Consider the following 15,605-nt stretch of genomic DNA (forward strand, 5'->3'; position numbering starts at 1 on the left):
TATATATATATATATATATATATATATATATATATATATATATATATATATATATATATATATATATATATATATATATATATATATATATATATATATATATATATATATATATATATATATATATATATATATATATATATATATATATATATATATATATATATATATATATATATATATATATATATATATATATATATATATATATATATATATATATATATATATATATATATATATATATATATATATATATATATATATATATATATATATATATATATATATATATATATATATATATATATATATATATATATATATATATATATATATATATATATATATATATATATATATATATATATATATATATATATATATATATATATATATATATATATATATATATATATATATATATATATATATATATATATATATATATATATATATATATATATATATATATATATATATATATATATATATATATATATATATATATATATATATATATATATATATATATATATATATATATATATATATATATATATATATATATATATATATATATATATATATATATATATATATATATATATATATATATATATATATATATATATATATATATATATATATATATATATATATATATATATATATATATATATATATATATATATATATATATATATATATATATATATATATATATATATATATATATATATATATATATATATATATATATATATATATATATATATATATATATATATATATATATATATATATATATATATATATATATATATATATATATATATATATATATATATATATATATATATATATATATATATATATATATATATATATATATATATATATATATATATATATATATATATATATATATATATATATATATATATATATATATATATATATATATATATATATATATATATATATATATATATATATATATATATATATATATATATATATATATATATATATATATATATATATATATATATATATATATATATATATATATATATATATATATATATATATATATATATATATATATATATATATATATATATATATATATATATATATATATATATATATATATATATATATATATATATATATATATATATATATATATATATATATATATATATATATATATATATATATATATATATATATATATATATATATATATATATATATATGTTGACTATGGCCTTGAAGGAAAATTGATGAATATATGAGTGTGTGTTTATGATGATCACACTATGTGTAACTTGTGCCTAGTCTTCTATTCTAGTTGTGAATCTAGGTTGTGTAGCTAGCGTTATAAGCATGTAAATGGTTATGTTAAGATCATGTGTAGGTTCTTCCATTAATGAAATGTTAATGATTGATGACCCCTACCCATTTACCCCTATGTGAATGTATGAATAGCTAACATTTGGAGTCTTAAAGTGTAATATGAAGTTAGCTTGACTCCTATGCTAAATTGTGTTATGTGGTCTATGCTTGGTTGTGCATTGTGGTCTTAAGAGCGTGGCTGCCTCAATGTGTTGATTGATAGACATTATGTTATCATTTTGATGAATGTACACACACACTCACACATTATGCTTGCCTACAATGTAGTAAAGGGTCATGCTGTCTAATGAAAGGTAGTTCTTATATTCACTAAATGTCTACTACTATGCATGTAAGGTAAATGTATGTGAACTATATTATGTATTCCTTAACTAGTATCACTTGTTAGGTGTACTAGTATGGGCAAGGGTATGGGACCTTGTTGATGCATTGCACTTGAGTACCTTGATATTATAGTTCCTAGGTTTGGTTTTGTAACGCCCCAAAACGAAATAAGGTGAACTAGAGCCCCGTGAGTTTTTATTGAGTTAATTTTAAGTTAAAATGAGTTACTTTAGTGTTCTTAGTCAGTGTGTGAAGTTTGGTTAAGTTTGGAGGTCAAACGTCCAAGAACGTCCATGGCGTTCGGAAGGTGTGCCTTAGATAGCGCTTGTGTGTCTTGAGGTGTTTGAGTGAGTTTTATGTGTTCGTTTTGCTTGAAACTTGCATGATATGTTCCTAATACCTATAAGATTTTGTTTAGGGGTTTAACATCTGGGAACGACCCCACCTGGGACCCACAACGGGGACCTAGATGAAGGGCCCAAGACTTGGACAAAACTGCCAAGAACACTGCCCAATCGACGGAGCAGTCTACTGGGCGTAGGCCCATCGATGCCCCATCGACTAAGGCCGTCATTCCATACTTGGTGGGAGGTACATACCTCCCTTGAACAAGACATTTATGCCATCGATGACCAGCAGCATGGGCCGTCGACTCATCGACGCCCAGTAGCTTGGGTCGTCGATTGGCCACTTCCAAATGCTGTAAGTTTGCTGCCTTGGATTGGGGTGTTTGGTAAATTCCCCCCAAGTCTTTTATGACCCTCAGACGTCATATTTAGGGTTTATTAGGTATATAAAAGTGTTCTAAACCCTAAGACCTCATTTTAGACCCCTCTTCCTTAACCCAAAACCCCTCTCTCTTAGAATTCTCTCTCAAGTCTCCATGGAACCTAGAAGTCAAGAAGTTGTAGGAGGGATGTTGGTGGTAGTTTATCCATAAAAAACTTTGGTATTTCTTAAATGGGAGGTATAGTTTCCATCCTTCAACTCTCTTCCATTCAAGGAGTTCCTTCTAATGAATTTTCAAAATGAGTTCTCAACCCTAGTTTCTTCTATCTTCAAATCTAAATATGGGTCTTGCATGAAAACGTTTGTAATGAATTAATAATGGTATTTCTAATGTCAGTTGATGATTTTAAGGTTAAAACTTCAATAAAATCATGTTAAAGTTTTTCATCTAATGTTGGCCTAAGAAATGGGTTAAATGAGCATGATTTGGTAGTCTTTGAGCTTTGGTTTCTTATTGTTGTTATGGTTGTTTAGGTACTGCCCAGAGGGCTTTATTATGATGAAATATTGAGAAAAAGGTTATAGGTGATGAAATCTTGGTTTAAAGGGTAAGTTGGTTATCTTGTTTAGTTTCAATTTTGAAATGCTCTTGAGTGGTATGATCCACCTTCTTGGTGGCGGTGTTTATTTGAATTGTATGAACGTAAAGTTACTAGTTTATTGTGAATGAGACTATTAAAGCTTGTTATGTGAAGTAATATGATAAATATGCTATTCTTGTTTCCCTCTCTCCTCTCTCGCATATCTCGCTCACCACTCTCTCTAATCTCGCTCGCCATCATCACCTCTCTCACTTATACAAACAGAAACGAAATGTATAAATTGCATTTTTGTTTGTATAAAGCGAGAGAAAATTATATATACACATGTAAATACATATATTTTCGTCTTATACACTTATAATTATACAATAAGAATACTCCCCTACCAGTCTCTTTTGCCTTTCTCTCTTTCTCGATTTATACAAATTCAAATTGTAAATAATTTCTCTGCATATCGTTTTATACAATTCAATTCAATTGTATATTCCCTGCCCAAGTCTCTTTTGCCTTTTTCTCTTTCTCATCTTTTACAAATTCAAATTGTATATAATCGTTCTATACACTTATAATTATACATTCGTTTTACACACTTCGTTTTACACACTTCGTTTTATACAATTCTCTGCCCAAGTCTCTTTCTCTTTCTTGTTTTATACACTTCATTTTATAAAAATCGTTTCAATTGTATACGTATAGCGAATTATACATTTCTATGTTTGCTATGGAGTGCAGTTATGCAAACTTTGCTATAACATACAAATATCAATTTTATGTTTGCTATATGTGAAAGTTGCCCTTTATTTAATTATACAATTAACATTATTTACAAATATCGTTTAAATTAGTACATATCCACTTTCAATAAATAACTCATATGTACACTATTCCAGTTTCTTTCAATTTTTTATTTCAATCTAAACAATTTGAAATTAATGAGAGACGTATGGGCTACTAATTTAGATGATATCTTTAAATAATTTAAAGATAAAAATAACATTTAACGAGCTAATTTGGTATCTTATTTAATTATTTAATAATTTAAATAATATTTTCTTTTATTTTTGAAAATTTAGTTTTAAATAAAAATTTCATGTCAATTAATTCTTTTGGAAAAATCAATTAAATAATATATTTTTTAAAAAATAAATAAATAAAATTTTAAAATTTTTTATCAGTCCCTATCAGTTTCAATCCCCAAAAAAAATTTATAATTTCTTTTTTTCAGAAAAAATCAAATTATTTCCCTTGCCCCATCCTAACCTCCTTTCCCATACCTTTTTTTCTCACCCGGTGTTCGGAGCCTACATTGAAGCTCTGACTAAATCCGAATCTCGTACTGCAGGGCCCATTCGGGGGTGGCGCTCCCAACAGAATTTTCTCCTTACCAAGACTTGAACCCTAGACCTCCAAAAAAACTTAATTAGTTTTTCTTTCTTTTGTGAATAAACTTTTGTTACCCATTAAACTATCTTTTTTTAAATGAATAATGTATATTTATTCAATTTTAGTCCATCCTAAATAGGTTAAATACCTAATTCATGTTAGGATTTTGCCATAATTTTCTTATCTTATTTAATGTATAATTTTTTTCTAAAAGAACAGACAATAACATCCGCAATATAGTTGTTTAAGAGTTTAGTTTTTATGGAGAGATTTATTCTTTCATCAGTTTTATTATTATTTTTATATTAATTTTCATATAATAACATTATGTTTTTTGTATATGTTTTTTTTATCTAATTTATTTTCATATTATTTGCAATTGTAAACTTTCGTATGATGCCCTAATCACTTTTGAACCCAACAAGTGGTATCAGAGATATGGTTCAATGATCAAATGGTTGAACAAGATTGAAGACATGTTCAAGTGGTTTCAAATAAATATGCAATCAACGTGATGATAATGAAATTTTTTGTGATACTAAATATGGAGAAAATTTTCAAATTGTATTTTCAACAATATCCAGTTGCTTCATCCTTGAAAACAAAATCAATTTTCAACTCATATTTTAGAGTATGAGCTCCAACTTTCAACCCCTTTAAATTTTAATGTTCGTATTCCACTTTTAATTAACTCATGTATCTCTACTTTTAACGCATGAGCTCCACTTTTAAGTCATTCATCTTATTTAAACACATGAACCCCTCTTTCAACTCATGTATATTATTTTTAATGCATGAGCACCACTTTCAACCCTGCTAATAACTTTTAACACATGACTCCATCTTTAACTCATATCAATTTTTGAATCATGATAAGCAACAATAATACATGAAAAAATTGTGAAGAACAAGATTATCACGCATATGAAGCAGATGGATTAAGGTTTGTCAAGAAAATCCAGCAAAATGGGGAGATCTGTTAGAGTTGTGAAGAAGAAGATTATAAAGCATATGAGAAGGAAGATCAAGGTTTGTCAAGAAAATCCAGCAAAAGGGGGAGATTTATTAGTGTTTCGTCCTGGTTTTCTTACCTTATTTGAAGTTTATTTTTCTAAAAGAAAAGACAATAACATCCATAATGTAGACGTTTAATAATTTAGTTTATGGGGAGATTTATTCTCTTATAAATTTTAATATTTTTCTTTTATATTAGCTTCCATATAATAATATTATATTTTTAGTATAAGTTTTTGATCATCTAATTTATTATTATATGATTTACAATCATGCACGGAATAAGATAAATGCAAGAAGATTTCAACAAAAGAAAATAAATAATAAAGGAGGATAGTGTTGGGTTTTAAAGGCGTGAATACGAAATGAAGGGTTATGACTCTCCTAAAGGGTTGTGACTATGCCTAAAGGTTATGACCTTTTTATGAAAGGTTGTGTCCTTTCTAAAGGGTTGTGACCGTTTGAAAGGTTTGAGACTTTTTCAAAGTGTTGTGACCTTTCTGAAATTTTGTCTTCTTTCCAAAGAGTTGTGACCTTTACCCTTTGTTGGTTATAATAAAGAGGTTTTCTCTCATTTTTATGCACTTAATTCTTCCCTTCTCTTGCATATATTTCTTATAAAACTAAATCGATCGATTGTGTCTGTGTGTGTGATTCGTTGTTTTCATTTTGAGTTCGTTTAAATTATTAAAGTCTGAGGTACCGCTACATCTTTAATGATTAATCCGTTTTATCTTAGGAGGAATTAATCTGTAATCTCGAGTACTTGAGGGGATTAAATTTCTTAAGGACACATAGTGAATTATGTGGACTCGGATAGTTATTTATTTTTCTTTTCATCTTTTATTATTTCTAGTTTGTTAATCTAAATACAAGAGATAACAAGCTTAAGAAATTTAACCTTAGTGGTATCTTCTGTGGAGACAAAATTACTTCTATTTTCTGTGGAGAAAATAAAAGAAGAAAAAGAGAATTATTTTATCATATGATAAAAGAGATATGGGATGAATTATTCTACTTTAATATGATCGAGTATATTTTCTGTGGTAAGTTTTCCTTGGATTAGTATAATTTTTTTTATTTTCTTCCCAAGTGCATTCGAGCATTTGCACAATTTTCTTTTCTATGAGAAATTGTGCATAAAGGCTAATATGAGCACTTTAATTATTTTTCCTACATTCTTAGTTTTATATAACTATGAGAAGAAGTAAATGAACAGATGTTGTCTCCTAGCAATATTTGAACATGGGTTTAGTTTCTTGTTGAAACTAAATGTCTTCTTGAAGAACATAGCAATATAATGGAAATGATGAAAGGAAAAAAAAATAACAAGAGAAATGACTTGCATGGAATCATTGATGACAAATAGAATATGATTCAATGAGCACTACAAAAAACACGCGCATTAACCGCACTCAAAACTGTGGCTAAATGGTACGTAAACCGTGGCTAATACACTTTGGCCACAGTCTGTTGGCCACGGTTCGTAGCGTGCCTATAACAGGCATCGCGAGTAATTTTTCCACGGTTTTCACCCCCGTGGTAACAATTATTTAGCCACGCTTTGTTCGTAGGTAAAGTTGTTTGCCTGAAAAATAAATTATGCTTATAATTTCTAATTAGCCATGTCGAAATCGTGGCTAATAAAATGTAGGTAGCTTGCATGTTTTTCAAATAAGATTAGCCACGGTTGAACCGTGGCAAATGTGTATAATATTTTTTTTTAAAGATGCAATATAATGAACTATTACAAATACACTGATAAATACACAAAAATTACTTTAATTATCTATTCATCATAAATATCAAAACAAATGTGAGTTTCATCAATAAAGATAGCAAAAGTACTGCTGGTGTAATCAAAATGCAAAAGGTTGAAGCAACAATATAAACTAAGGAGAATCTATATTGAAACTAGGCAATTCATTACCAAATTCGACTTGTAAAAATCTATGAAGAGTTTCCAAGTGATTCTCATTTTTTGCAAGTCGTTTCTTGGATTCCTCAAGCTTTTCCTTAGTCTCTTCATATCCAGTCAGTTTCTCTTCCAAAGTTTTCACATGTTTCTGTAGCTCTTCAACACGTTGATGAGGCGTATTACCGAGACTATCGACATTTTCATGTCTAATTGAATGTCTAGGCATCCCAAAAACAACAGAAAAACAAATATTACCACCTATACCACGCACACGACCAGAATGTTCAGCTCCATACACTTTTCCAATGGCATCATTGGATGAGCCAATATCTTCAACGGAACACCTAATGTAGCACCTTGTTCTTGATCTTCAAGTAGATGCTCCGATATTTTATCCTACAAATAAAATAAAAGACATGAGAGAGACATACCAACATTGTTTTTAATGAATTGTTAATCAACTCATAAGCAAGTATTGCAAAATTAAAGGATCTCTGTCTTGCACTTATTAGGACTAATAAAAACATTTAAGTGGTGAAATTTATTAAGGGGTGGATGGCAATGGGTCTGGATGATTCTATATGACAAATTTTCCAGGAAACTATTGTGTTTAGCATATCTAAATAGGAGTTGGACTTATTTGTGTTTAGGTTTTCCTACTATTATTTTCTACATATATACCAAAGGAAATTGGAGGACTCAAAAGGTTGTCAATCGATCATATATTGATCCCACATAGTGATATTAGGTGTAGCAATAAGCATATGTTGGTGTCACACTTCAAAAGTGGAATGAGCAATGAAAAAGAACTATTGTGTACTAAAAAGATGCAGATAATTAAGGCAAAAAAATTTCTATACTTACATGGTACTGCTAAGATTCAGTAACATGTTGCTATACCATAAATTTAGACATCTAATAAAATATAAAATGAAACTATCAAATAGTTTTAGTCCAAGTCTGTAACAAAAATAGACGAGTATTTGAAACTTACATCTAAAATCTTTCCTTCTTCATTCACATAATTACCATTCTTTTTCTGTAAAGTTGACAATACAACTTCACTTCGGCACGTAGGCCTTCCCAATTTTTGCTCCTCTCATTAATCAAGTAAAGATAAAAATAAGTAACTAGAACCACATTTTATTTTGTATAATAGTGTGATTCTCAAATAAACTTCAAGGTAAAGAAGCCTACAATTGGACGACCTCTCCTTGCATTACTTTTGCTACCACCGGCATGCGAGACTTTAAATTTTGTTCTATTCTTCGTATTTTGTGAACTTTGTGTCTGCACCAATTAAACATTGGTTTCAAATATATAGACGCAAAGTAGCAATACTTGTATGTTAAAGTAGAGATAGATTACAATAACAATTTGTGAAGCGTAATAGCTATTTAAAAGTATTAGCGATAGATTGCAGTAACAAACATGTCAAAATGCAGACATAGTTTGAGCCCAAATGCAGAAACAATTTGCTCAAAGAGATGCAACAATTTTTCTCAAAATGTAACAACAACTTCACTCAAATCCCCCCCGCCCCATAAAAAAAAAGAAGAGTTGCAGTACTTCTGCTCAATATGTGACAACAATTTCATTCGAATTTGACCAAAAAATAAGCGTTATTTCAAGGCTAACGGAACCAACTAAGAGAGACATTACTAACATGTAGCTATGCCCACCTCATACTGTTGGGTATGTAGCAAGAATTAACGGAAAATAGAGGGAAGGAGAGGAATTTGAAAAGTTAAGAACTTGAAAAGTTCTCTTATGCTTTAATGAAAAGGCAATTGTCCCTCATCGGTAATGGAAAAGAAAATAGGAGTGTTTAAATACATAAAAAACTCCTATTAATTGTTAAAAGGGTTGGAAAGAGGGACCCTCCTCGCGCCGTCGTCGTCGTCACTCGCTTCGGCTTCGGCAAATGATCGAGAGATTATTTTTTGGACAAAATTTGTTTTAATTATTTATTTAATTAATTAAATGGCCAAAAAATATTTTCAATTAATTAGTTGATAACAGAATTTAACCGAAATGTTTTCAACTTTTTAGTTAACCCGACCCGACTCGGATTCGCGCGCGTGACCTGTTTTATTTTCCGTTTTATTTAAATTTCCCTCCATGACTGTTCTGAAAGGTTGCAACATTCAGGAACAGTCAATTACCATTTGAAAGGTTGCAAACTTTCATTAATGGTCGTGTTAATTCTTCTTGCCTATAAATACCACTCAGTCTTCAGAATATTTTTCAACGAATTTTCTGATCTTCCTTCTTCTTCTAAACACATTTTTCTTCGTGTACTTTCCTGCTGTGGATTGATTCGCTGACAGTAGAGTTTTTGGAATCTACACTCTGCTGATTAAGATCATTTTACCCTGGGAGGTTATATTCCAAATCAAACCTCGGATACTAGAGGGGAATAATTTCCTTAAGGGGATACTGTGAGTTCAGTGGACTTGATCTTCTTCCAAATTACAAGATTGTTTCAGATTCTAGTACGTTCGTTTTAAGTATTTTGTGAAATAAATTTCTGTTCATCTTGCTTACTGATTCTATAAATTTCCCTTACTTCGTGTTTCTGAATAATTTATTACAATCAGTAATTTCTGGTTTTGATAACACAGATTGGTTAACACATACACCAAAGATCATAATTATGGTAGTGAGATACAACTAAATGAGTCACAAGCTTATACAACACAAGACTGCCCCACAAATTGCAAAGATATACAATAACAACCATAAAAAGCTTGTATTTACTTGATTTGATATCCACATTACTATATAAGAGTAATTACTGATGTTAGCAAGTAGTTACGAGAAAACAGATAAGTCATAACACTTGCAATTACCAATTTCACTAACACAACAAACTGAAAAAAGAAAAACAATGAAAACAAAAGAAAGTAGAGAATCTAGTTCAGTAGTCCAGAAGACCACCGAGACCCCTACAAAAAAGAGACCTTGCTCCATACAACAATGAATACTTGAAAAATAGACCAACCTTCATTCCAGGTAAAAACAATCCATACCAAAACAATCCATACAAAAATCACAGATTTTAAAACAAATAATCCATAGAACTCTGAAAGTCTCCTAATCTAAAAACTAACAAAAATCCATACAATTGCAAAATATATGAGAACATTCTCATAACTCACCTCATCAAAGTGGATAAAATAGAGTAAATCGTAATAGAAATTTGTATGCCATCCTTAATCGCACTCGAGAAAATTGAAGAAAATAACAAAAAATAATGATAAAACAACCGAGATTCGTACCTGATGCAAAGAAATTATTTTTCGCTAAAGAGACATGCTGCTGCAATTGTTTTTGGAGAAGATGAACCAGTCGATTCTGATATTTTAGGGCTAAGTAGAGGACTGCGGAGACGTGCTGCTGCTATTCTTTTCTTATTTTTATTTTTGGTAAAAAAATATTTTTTATGAAATTAATGGGGGAATGGAAAAAAGGGAGGGAGAATATGCATGATTTCGCCAAAATATTTTAGCCAGAATTCTTAATATGTGGAGAAAATTTTATTTTTCTGTTAATTTAGCTACGATTTATTCGATCGTGGCTAAATAACTGTGGCTAAATAGTGTTTTTTTGGCAGTGGAGAGTAAAAATGAAGTTTTATCTTTATTTTCCTTGATTTTTTTTTTATCCTTTATAAGTTATGAGATTTATTCATAGATGTTAGTATAGATGGTCATTATTTGATGTCTCAGAATATATTTTTACTATTAGTAATATGTAGTATGTTTTGAGGAGGAAAATTAAACTTTTGTAGTTTTTTACTACATGTGAAATTTGATTGTGTTTGACTTTTGGACACTAAAATTTTCTGACTTTTTTACTCCTTCGATTTGAAGAATATAAGAACACTGCGCATTGATTTGAAGAATATAGAAACTTCACCAATTTGTTAAATAATTTGTTTAAATAAATATTCTAACTTGAACAGTACATAATCTTCGTCAAGAATATTAAGGCTAAATGATTTGAAAGAGATAAAATCTTCCTCTTTAGACAGAAACAATGTTGTATTTAAGGATTCTGAAGATTAAAACTTTTTTGATTTACTACTATGTCTGAATGTGAAACTAATTAGAAGAATATTAAAAGTTCATCAAAATTCAAGGTTCATTCGATTACAATTAGAAGAATATAAAAACATCATCGTTAAACTAGAGAAAAGTTGTATAAAGATTGAATCTTTATTGTTATTATTCTAAATACTAAGTGGCCTGTCTCGTTGTGACAGAAAGTGAAAAAACACTAGTAAAATAAAATTAGTGATTTTTGTGTCTGCAATGGGTGTCTCTATGGATTAAATCTCCAAAAGAAGGCTACATGTTTTCAATGTAAGATTTTGATGATACATAATTTGAAAGCAAGGAAAAAATATTTGGAAATAATTTCAAATACTTGAAAAATATTTTTGAGAACATATTAGTAACATAATATTAGTGATTTTTGTGTCTGCAATGGGTGTTTCTATGGATTAAATCTCCAAAAGAAGGTTTCGTGTTGCCAATGTAAGATTTTAATGATGCATAATTTGAAAGCATGGAAAAAAATATGTGAAAATAATTTCAAATACTTGAAAAATATTTTTGAGAACATATTTAAAATATGGGGGGCTCTTTACTTGTGATAAAGACAAAATTAAACTTACTATCTAATTTAAATTTAAAAGTACAAGACATGAAATTAAATGACATGACATACTTATATTATGTTAGACCCACAAAATTCTTGAAGTATATTTGATATTGTGGTCATTGAGTCTCTCTTTACTAGTATATGATATGACTAGTATAAAATCACAAAATTATATTACTCGTTCAAAGAATTATATTCTTTGATGAAAAAGTGTCACTTAATATATTGTGATTTTTAATGAAAAGATATGTCTATTTGTATAGACATGAACATTGGTGAAAAATGATATGTTATGTTTGTGTTGTAAAACAAACAGTTGGTTCATATTGTCCTTATTGAACCGAAGATACTATGGTCATGGGTAATTTTATAACAAATTGAATGTTATGGGGAGGTCCTTTTGCAAAGAACATCTGACAAGGTGCTAACTCTAAAACAGTGTCTGTATTTGATAAAGTTATAAAAAGTAAAGAATAAAATATTTGTAGAAAAAAGTTACCTCATGGAGGTCTTTTCAAACCCATTATTATTGTTTGTTCTTACTTATTTGAATTAAATTGTTTGTAACATAAATGCTTTGGACATGTAAATTATAAAATTCTTACAAAAATTGATCAACTTAAAAATTTGGCCTAAGTTCTAGTGAAATAAACTAAAATAGCAAATATATGTTGAATCTAAGTATGTTAAGAATACTTATAAATTTGCGGAAAGAAATTTTAATCCTTTAGAATTGATTTACATTGATACTTGTGATATGGAGTGAACATCATCTTTTGGTGGAAAAAAGTGTTTCACAAATTTTATTGATAATTGCACTACATAGTCTTATGTCTATTTGCTATAATGGTAAGGATAAAGCAATGGAAACATATAAACACTACAAACTAAAGTTGAAAATCAGTTGGATAAAAAATTGTCATGAATAAAAGTGGTAGAAGTGGATAATATGAATCTTCTTTTGAATATATTTATTTGAAAAAAGGAAGCATCCATCAAATTACTGCATATACTCACCTAAATTTAATGAAATTGTTGATAGGAAAAAACCAAATTTTGAAAGAAATGTTGAATGTCATAATTATAAGTTCAATTTTACCACAAAATTTGTGTGGATGCTATCATTATAGCAAAAGAGAACAATAAAAAGTTTGTCCGTTCAAACAGAGAGGAACTAAAGTTTTATTTATTAGTAAAAAGAGCAATAAGTTAAAAAAAATTGTTTTTAAAAAATGGAGCAACAAAAAGTTTTATTTGTTCACGCTTTGTTGTATCCTGATAGAGAACTGCATATTTCACTTTAAAGTATATACAAGAAACAATTCTTGAAAGATAGTGATTTAACAATTTCCAATACAGTCTATTTCATATGAGAAATGGAAATGAGAAGACTATTCCCAAACGGGTCAAAATAGGACCTTAGACTATCAATTGTATGTTCATTGGATATGCTACAAATAGTAAGGCATGTCAATTTATGGTTCATATGTTCGAATCTTCGGATAGTTAAGTGAAGGGTCTAAATAACCTTGTAACGAACCAAAGGAGAATCTACTTAATAAAGAGATGCAGAGGCGTAGTAAATATCAATGGACAAATTACTTCCTTCGACTTTAATTTTATAACATTTCTTCTTGAAAATTAGTCTCATAAATTCGAAGAAGTTATGCCCATTGTGGAATTTTTTTTTTTTTGAAAGAGGTTGTCGCTAGTAACATAGATTCAATCTTGAGCAATCGAACTTGAGAGTTGATTGATCTTCCTCAAGAAAATAAACCTTTGGGATCAAAGTGGATCTCAGAAGGAAAAGAAATTTGATGAAACTATTGACAAATACAAAGCAAGACTTGTTATCATAGGCTTTAGACAATAAGAAAGTGTTGATTATTTTGACACATAATAGCCACTAACTAGGATTACGTCAATTCAGATGTTAATTGCGCTAGTTGCGGTATATGACCTTTAAATTTTTCAAATAGGACGTGAAAACATTTTTTTTAAAAAAAATATGATTGGAGTAAGAAATTTACATGGAATAACCCGATGGATTTGTGGTTCCTTGTAAAGAAAAGAAAGTCTGTCAAATTGTTAAGTCACTTATAGACTAAAAACAAGCGCCTAAATAATGATATGTGAAGTTTGACCAATCTATGATGGTAAATGAATTCAAAATTAACGAATGTGATAAATATTTTTACATTGAAGGCACTCCAAATCAAAAGATCGTTGTTTGTTTTATGTTGATGACATATTGATCATCAAAAGAGACAATTCTGACGTGAATGCTATTAAGCATATGCTAGAAAGTAACTTTGATATGAAAGATATTGAAATTACTGATGTGATTGAAAAGGTACTTGACAAGTTCAAGTATTTGAATTTCAATATTGTCAAGACTCTAGTAAATGTGAGCTTTGTACTTCAGCAGAATAAAGGCAAAAATGACTCGCATTTGAATTATGCTAGCGTATTGAGAAGTATGATATATATTTTGAAGTGTACACGATCAGATATAGCATATGCTATTAGTAAATTGAGTCGGTTCACAAGTAATATCTATCAAACTCAGATGACAATGAAAAAGTTTTGGAGTATTTTAAACATACTAAAACTGTTGTTTTGCATTATAACTAATATTCAACAGTATTAAAAGAATGTAATGATGCAAATTGAATCACCAGGTCAAATGAAGTAAAAATCACAAGTGGATATGTATTTACTCCTTGTAGAGGAGCAATTTCTTGGAAATCTTCCAACTAGAAATGTATCGCTCCCTCTACTATGAAACCAGAGCTTATCACTCTATATAAGTCGGTGAAGAAGTTGAATTACTCCAAAATTTCTTGAAAGATTTTTGATCCAAATCCTTAGCTCCAATATGTAGACAATGTGAGAGTTAATTTACAATAGGTAGGGCATGAAGCATGATATATAACGGAAAGTCTTGTCATATATGACGTAGACATAATATTGTTTTAGAGAACTACTCTCTGGTGGAAAAGTATCATAATTGACTATGTAAAATAAAAGGATAATGTGTCAGATCCACTTTCAAAATAAGTAACTAGAGAGGGAGTTTATAGATTATCAAAGGGAATGATACTATGACCGAGGACAAGTCATTTTGGTGATAACTCTACCTAGAAGACTGGAGATCCCAAGATCAAGGTTCAAGGAGATGAAACAAAGTCACTGGTGACGGTTCAACATTATCAAAATATTTTTTTATGATCCATTCTCATGATACGACAATGTTCAATAACAAGGATAAAGACATTAGGACTTTTTAATGGTTTCTAAGTTTGATACAAGGTATATCAAATAGTGTATCTACAGGATAACACATTTAGAAATCACTTATCTAAGTGTGAAGTGTAAACTACTTCAAGGAGAATCCGATAATACCAGTTCTCTATGCACTTATAAACCAAGACGTGTTCATGGCTGAAATGAACAAAATAATGAGAACCAAAAACAGTTGAAGGGTTTATTGTGTGACTTATGTTGTCTAGGTATACACCAAAACTCAATGGTTCAAAGAT

General features: G+C 28.8%; 1 long non-coding RNA gene across 1 annotated transcript; it reads right to left on the reverse strand.

Moving 5' to 3' along the window:
- Positions 1-7,240: 7,240 nt before the first annotated feature.
- On the reverse strand, positions 7,241-10,899 carry LOC107032292. The gene is made up of 3 exons (XR_001458345.2): positions 10,677-10,899; positions 8,390-8,685; positions 7,241-7,791 (listed from the first exon to the last, which is right to left on the reverse strand). It is a non-coding gene; the product is annotated as an uncharacterized LOC107032292 (long non-coding RNA).
- Between the last annotated feature and the right edge of the window lie 4,706 nt (positions 10,900-15,605).

Source organism: Solanum pennellii, chromosome 10, assembly GCF_001406875.1.
Source record: "Solanum pennellii chromosome 10, SPENNV200".
Taxonomy (NCBI): Eukaryota; Viridiplantae; Streptophyta; class Magnoliopsida; order Solanales; family Solanaceae; genus Solanum; species Solanum pennellii.